The sequence below is a fragment of the Hibiscus syriacus genome, unplaced genomic scaffold, assembly GCF_006381635.1.
Source record: "Hibiscus syriacus cultivar Baekdansim isolate YM2019G1 unplaced genomic scaffold, ASM638163v2 tig00110391_pilon, whole genome shotgun sequence".
NCBI classification, from domain to species: Eukaryota; Viridiplantae; Streptophyta; class Magnoliopsida; order Malvales; family Malvaceae; genus Hibiscus; species Hibiscus syriacus.
The window spans coordinates 955,375-963,696 of record NW_024062719.1 but is presented as its reverse complement, the minus strand read 5'-3'; positions in this window follow the sequence as shown (position 1 = coordinate 963,696).

Below are 8,322 nucleotides of genomic sequence, written 5' to 3'. Positions count from 1 at the left end.
ATGTTGAATCCCCAAATATGCCCCAATATAAAAAAATGCCCCAATATTTGATGTTGAATCTTCAAAGATGCCCCAAATGTTCCTCATTTCTTGCTTCATCATTGATTCTGAGCACGAGCTTTATGTCTAAGAGTCACATGTCATTTACCAAGATCCACTCTAGAGAGACTGTCTTGTTTGAAAAAAAATGTTTTTCTTTCTCTTTTATTTTTAAAGTTCTGAAAATATCAATTAAAAGAGTTTTGAAAGATGTTTGATCCAAAGTTTTGAAAATATTGTCACTTTCACGGTTTTACAATTGAGACAAATCATAAAACTAGAGTTCATCGGATATCAAAGAATTAATTACAATGTTAATCCTTCAATAAATTATAGCTATTTGACATGTGCCAAGATCAAAGCTATTTTTGGGAAATGGTCAAGCAAAGAAAGGATAAAAAGTCTCAGGTTATTGTGTTTGGTCAAAGGTTTGGCATTTTTGTTCATTTGATGCTAAATGGTTTGACATTTGATGCTCAAAGGTTTGATGGGGTAGCTTGCATGCTCATCTACTAGAAGTGTTCTCCGACTCCCAGCTTTTATGGTCACACTCGGATTGTGTGATGCCTTATCGAGGAATTTGTGTGATCGCCTCAGTTGCACAATTTTTATATTCGAGCCGCCTTTTCAGGTTTTCAACTCGAACACTCCTTTGGTTTCAAGACGTTATTCAGGATTTACGTCTTGAACCCCCCTTTGTTATTTTTCTCTATCATACATTAATTACATTGTTTTTTGCAAACAAAGATTAATCCTGATGGGCGGGATGAAATCTGAAGATAGTATCTTCTGTTTAGAAATCCATGTATGATTAGAAGGGACTTTTAAGGCACGTAATGTAGGCCAAGGCTCATGGTTATGAAAGAAAAGGATAAATAGGCCCAAACAAGTGTTTCAGGGTGTTGAACCAAAGATCAATTCATTCTGATGCCTTCAATCCTGTCTTGCTCAATTTGGATCTGCTCATATGTGTTTCTCTGGATTTTCTCTGGATGTTCCATGATCTTCGAGTGAAGTGATTCAGAGATTCGGGAATGATTGTGCTTGATCAATCTCATAGTTTGAAGCTTGATGTGCCATTTGTCTTTAGGGAATCTTTGCATGTGCTTTTGTCCCTTTTTCTTTTGATTTTTGCTCTTTTTTCTTTTGTTCTTGTTTCTTTTTCTTTGTTTTTTTTTGCTTTTTTGCTTCTTTTCTTTGTTGTTCTTGATTGGATCTTCGCACTTGCCATTTGGTCCACCTTTTGGTGTCTCCTTTTGATTGATGTCTTCACTTATGTGAGCAGATTTCTTCCACCTTGCCCCCCAATGTGGAGGGTGATCCTTGGTTAGGGTTGAATCAGAAGAAAAATACTACAGGCTCAAAAGGGGACACAAGAGATATATATTTTCTCCTGTTGTAAAGGGATAAAGAAAGAAAGCCGTTCATCATTTCATACATGGAAGTCCTCACAGAAGAGGTATCCCCAGGGGGATAGATTTTCAGGATTAATTCTATTCACATGAAAACAGAGTAATTAACGCATGATAGAATTATTTCGGATGAATTCTTCTTTTTTCCCCAGATGTCTCAATGTTCAAGCTCCCCGCAAGATGCCCCAAGTTGTGTCTTTAAATCTCATGTTCAGATGAACAACTCAATGCCTTGGGTTAAAATGTCAATTTTGAGTCTAAAAAGGCAGTGGTGTGATCTTATTGACTCAAAGAAAAGTATGGGTGTATCAAAAAAGATAAAGGCAATGTTCAAGAATTTCAAAGGGAGGTAATGTCAAAATTTGGTCTTTTTGGTAATGACCATGAGTTATTTTGGGCAAAGAATCAAGGTATTTTATTCTGGGGTTTGAGATAGGATAAGAAATGTCTAATCTTGTCATATGTCAAAACTCTATAATTCTTGAAGAATTAAAAGAATCCTTAATTCATTTAATATTCGAAGAACTAAAGATTAAAACTCGTTCAATTGCTCCACCTTAGAAAGTAGCATAAATTCAATCGTTTAACAGATTAAGCAAACATGAAAGATCAGAGACGTGTTCAAACAAAACAATCCTCTAAGTGCAAATGGTATATGTCATGTCCCCTTCTTCGGCTTTTTATGCCCCTGAATCCATCAGGTTTTGGATCTTGCACTTCAATGCCTTATAGTTCTCAGAGGAATGTTTGGGGCTTCTTATGTGGTAACAGCTAACAGCTTCAACATCGTAGTCCTTAGGATACGAGGATTCTTTTCTTAGATCATCATGGCCGGCTTTGTCCTATCATCAGCTAATTAGGCTCTTTAATGTTACAATCTTGCTTCCATGTGGTTAAATTCGCTTCATCGAGTCCTTCATGACTTAATTTCATGTTTGTGAAAATGCTTAAAATTGTAGATGAAAATGAAAAAAAGGCAAAAATGCAAAATGCAAGAATGCATGAAATGTTCGAGGCATTGATCCAGAAAAGTGTCCATTATTATAAATAATCCTTATTCAGACAAAAATGTTTTATCTTGTAAGAGATATAAAAACAATAAAAGGTATGTTCGGACTAAATCTTCTAGACATCCATCCGAGATACTTTCTTCCATGACTCGACTGCTTCTTTGATCATCTTCTTATAACTGTCACTGTGATACATAAACTCTGATATAGATAATCCATATGTTGCTGGGACAAACTGATGTGCCCCATATTGTCTAAGTGCCAACAACGGAGCATACCCAACTGCACCTCAAAGTCCAAATAGGGTCATAGTGTCAGAATTCCCACACTTGAAAAGAACATCACTGAGGAACAACCAGGGGGCTCTCCAGGTAATATTTTGGTCCTGAAGATGAGTGAAGACTTTCATCCATTTCTCTTTTAAAGCGCCTTCATGTCATGTCATGGTGATGAACTCTCTCAAAGGTGAATACGTAGTGCTAAATCTACAGTAGGCAACCCCATTAGTCTTCCAGAAGTGGATGTGAATCCAGACTTGAAGGAACTGAACACATCCAATGAATCTACCTCCGCCAGCTCTTCGGTAATGGTTGAGAGACCAAAAGGTCTCGGCTGAGATGGTCGGTGCTGGGTTGACTCGTTTCGGAAGTTGCTCAAACAGTTCCACCACGGCTGCGTCAATGCATCCCAAAACCTTTGGAAAGATGATCAAGCCATCCAGACCTAGTGCAAAAAGGTCTATAGTCTTCCATTCATCAGGGTGGTCCTTCATTAGTTCCCTTATGTGGATCCACTCAATTCCTTGCCCGTTACCTTTGTTTCGGAGTCGGTCAGTCACCCATTTTTCATCAACTCCTGCAATCTTAGCCAGCCCGTTCTTGAAAGGCTCACTCTTGATGTGTTTGATGTAGGCTCGCTCCAGTTTAATGCTTTCACAGTGCAATGTAGTATACTCCTCGATGGTAGGTACCATGTCCTCCTGGTTAAAAGTGAAGCAACTGTATCCCAGGTTCCAAAATTGAACCAAGACTCTGATTAAGGGCTCATCGGTCTTAACATGAAGCAAAAATACAATGTCACCATACCGCTGACTGAACTTCTGTTTCCGATCATTCTTCCAACTATCTCAGATGTCTCGAAGTTCTTTGCACATTATTCTGTTTTAGGCTGATATAGGCGTAGCTAACCAGCTCTGACACATAGCTTCCTTGAAGACTGTCTCCCTTTTTCTTCTGAGTCTTCTCAGACCATAGTCGTACCTCGGGGTTTTTAATCTCTTGTATTACAACACCTTTGTCCATGGATTCAGATTATTCAAATTTTAACAAACACGTTTTAGTGGATCAATGACCTTTTTTATGATGCAAGTGATGAAAATAAAATAAAATAAAATAAAAAGAAAGATGAAAAGAGTTAGTGAGGTGAAAAAAGTAATAAAAAACGATCATAAAAATGAAAGTCCTACCCCACATGATATCTACCCCACATGCTTATTATTCCTACCCGGACATGATCTTTATCCCGCATGCTACTTTCAAACAAATCCTAACCGCATATTTGTCTAGTTCACATGCTTTGAACAGAAACTAAAGCAGAAAACAAAGCAGCCTAGGGTTTGGAATGAGGTTTTGGGGTGGGCTCTAATTCTCCATGGTCTCCCGATTTAGGTGCTAAAAAAATGGTACCCGAGTTCTCCTTGCTGGTGCCCCCTTGGGCTTGCCAGACCCTTAGTCTTAAACCCATCACAGGCTTGTGTGGACTAAGTTAAACTCGAGAGGAAACATTCCCTTATGCCCATACGGAGAATAAATTCACACGAAGGCATAAGGTATATGAATCCCGAAGGTTACTTGCTAGGCCCATACGGAGAATAAATTCACACGAAGGCGTCGCTTTCACCCCCACTTAAATAGGGTTCGGAGCTCGGGTATAGAGCCTTTAGATGAAAAATCTTTAAGGGCTGAAATCATTAAAAAAACGATTAATCCAACTATTTACTCGAAAATAATCAAAAGTAAGTAAAAAGGATCGAAATATTACCTTAAAATTTAAACTTACCCTTTTCGTTAAAAAGACAATTGAAAATTACCTTAGCCTGACTCATTTACCGTCCCCAGCGGAGTCGCCAAGCTGTCGCAACCGTCTTTCGGTTGGTTCCCGGAATTGGGCTTCGACTTGAAAAATGTGGATTGGAGTCGCCACCGATCATTTATTTAAAGATAAATGGGTTGATCGGATACCCTATTTCTTACCTGATCTGCGTCTTACCAGAAATATGTCGGGCTCGGGAGTCGGTTACGGTCAAGGAAGGATTAGCACCCTTGAACCGCCCTTTCGGTACTACGTAATTTCCAGTTGTCTTAATTAAGAAAAATAACAAGTTAAATTAAAAGATAAAATAATGATCCAAAATTACTTACCTTTGACGGATTTACAAATATACCCTTTAAAAGTCAAAATATGGGTTAGAAGAGATGAATAAATGATAAATAAAGTAAAACAAATAAAATAAGGAGATTAAGTAAGAAATAAAGTAAATATAAAATGAATAGAATATATAAAAAAAAACAATAACACTAATATGCACAACAAACAACTAAAAAATAAAATGATAATGCAAATAAATAAATAAAACAAGTAAAATAATATAAAAACATATAATATAGGATAAATATAAAAATAGATAAATAAATGAGTAAAATATATAAAAAAGTAAAAGCATATATATATATAGTAAAATAATAATAAAAAAAAGAAAATCAAAATAATATACGTATATACATGCAAAATAGGAAATATATATATATATATAATAACACTAATAAAAAAACATATATACATATATAATAAAATTAATAGAAAGTAATATGCATATATAACAAGAATAATAAAGTAGGAAAAAAATGATTTAGGGGGGAGAATTAAATATTTTAAAAAAATGAACACGCCTTGGGGGTGGATCTAGGTTCGAAACTTCGAAATCCCACCATTTTTTAGTCATCGGCGCAACCCACGTTTTGGGTTATTCGAACCAAATCTCAAGAAAAATAACGTGCACATGCGAGAAATGAACGAACCAATGTAAAAAAAGATGCTACCTTTTATTTCCTTTTCGAATCGTTTACAACAACTTTGCCTTTGTATTTTCCGTGCTTTCCTATGTGTTTTGTGTGTAAATCGTTGTGTGTTACAATAGTGAGTTACAATGGCTATTTATAGTGCTTGTGGATCCTATCTTTAGGAATTTAAATAATAGTAGAACTCTATCCTATTTTTTGAATCCTAGCAAAATTCTATCCTATCTTTAGGAGTTTGAATCCTAAAAGGACGAAAATGTGTGTTGACAGCAGCCAATAGATCTTCTTTATAACTAGCCTCCACATCTTGAACCCAGCTAGGAATGATTATAGTTGTACCCATAACAAAACACTGACCTTGATCCTCCCATTGCCTAGATAAAGCGTCTGCCACCACATTGGATCTTCCCTTTCTATACTGAATAGTATAATCCAAACCCAAAAGCTTAGTCAGGCCCTTCTTTTGAATTGTAGTAGTCAACTTCTGTTCCAAGAGATACTTTAGAGGTTCATGGTCAGTTTTAATGACAAAAGGATTTCTCTCTAAATAATGTCTCTATTTAGAAACTGTCAGAAGAATGGCAAGATACTCCTTTTCATAAATAGAGAGGCTAGAATTTCTAGGACTAAGAGCCTTGCTCAAATAAGCAATAGGTCTGCCATTTTGAGATAGGACAGCCCCTATACCTCCTGAACTTGCATTTGTTTCCAAGCAAAAATTTTTTGAAAAATCCGAGAGAGCTAAAACTGGAGCACTACTCATAGCTCTTTTAAGTTCTTCAAAGGCAGTCAAAGCTGCATTAGTCCACTTAAAATTGTTTGTTTTAAGCATTTGTGTCAGTGGCTTGCTGATAGCACCATAGTCTTTAATAAATCTCCTATAATAGCCTGTTAATCCCAAAAATCCCCTCAAAGATTTCAAGGATTTAGGAAGAGGCCAATTCTTCATTGCTTCAACTTTACTAGGATCAGTAGCAACACCTGCAGCTGATATAATATGTCCCAATTACTCCATTTGGTTTTGTCCAAAAAAACATTTGGACAACTTTGCAAATAATTGATTAGCCTGTAACACCTCTAAAACTTTCTGTAAATGAGCAATATGAGCTGCCATAGAACTGCTGTAGACTAAAATGTCATCAAAAAACACCAACACAAATTTTCTAAGGAATGAACTAAATAATTCATTCATTAATGCCTGAAAAGTAGCTGGGGCATTAGTAAGGCCAAAAGGCATTACCTTAAATTCATAGTGGCCTTGATGAGTTCTGAATGCAGTTTTGTGAATATCTGCATTTTTAATTCTGATTTGCCAATACCTTGATTTGAGGTCAATCTTTGAAAAGTAAACAGCACCATGTAATTCATCTAATAGATCCTCCACAACAGGAATAGGAAATTTATCCTTAATAGTCATGCTGTTTAGTTGTCTATAATCCACATAGAACCTCCAAGATCCATCTTTCTTCTTAATTAATAGGCATGGAGATGCAAATGGGCTCCTACTAGGCTGAATAATAGAGGAAGACAACATATTAGCAATTTGCCTTTCCACCTCTGCCTTTTGGTTATGTGGAAATCTGTAGGGCCTAAGATTGACAGGAATTGAATCAGGCTTAAGAGGAATACCATGGTCATGGTTTCTCTCTGGTGGAAGGCCTTTTGACTCCTCAAAAATATCCTTGTATTTTTCTAAGAGAGGCTGAATAGCTGCAAGGATAGATTTAGAGTCTTCTGTCATATATAATAACACCACATGTCCCAAAATAACAGATTCTGAAGTTGTCATTTTCAATAAAGAAGCCCCTGAAATTTGATGCAAAATTTGAGATGGTTGTTGACCATGTATAACAATTTGTGCATCCTGATGAACAAAACTGAGAGTCATTTTGTTGAAGTCCATCAAGATTGGACTGAATAGTTTCATCCAATCTACTCCCAACACCATATCACTCCCTCCCAATTGTAAAAGTCTGAAATCATGAACAAAAGAATGTCCTTGCATTTGCCATTCAACCATATTACACCTTGTTGAACTATAAAGTTGTTGACCATTAGCCACTGTAATAGCCAAAGGGTAAGGTGTATTCACCTGTATACCAGCCTCAGCCCACTGTGGTGTTAAAAAACTGTGGGTACTACCACTGTCAATTAGAATATTCAATGGTTGACCATGTATACTGCCTTGAATTCTTAGTGTGTTATGACCAATACACCCAGTGATAGCATTCATAGATATTTCTAGGTTCTCTTCTTCTTGTATGACTGGTTGTTCTGAATCAGTAGGCAGAGTATCTGAAGTAAGAACAGTCTCCTCTTCAATCATCATGTTCAATTGTTTTGTTTTACACTGGTGGCCTGGAACAAATTTCTCCCCACACTTAAAGCACAGATTATTTTGCCTTCTGTACTCTATTAAATTCTGTTTTGGTGGCACAGTTTGTGAACTCTTTTGTGGAAGTGGTAACTGAGTTGGTTTAGAAATAGGTAGGGAATTTGGGTAGGGTGGGTTTCTAAAAGCTGGCTTCAGTCTTTTACTTTCAAATTCAACAGACAATTCATACAGTTTAGCTTGCCTGTATGCTTCAGACAATGTCTTAGGGTTTAGGGCTTTGACGCTATGTTTAATATCATCTCTTAATCCACTAATAAACAGAGAGACAAAAAAATCCTCACACAGAGTAGGATTCTGTAACAACATATAAGGCTGTAGCTCTTCAAATCTGTCTTGATACTCCTCAACAGACCCTTTCTGTACCAGCTTAGTGAACTCTTCCACTATAT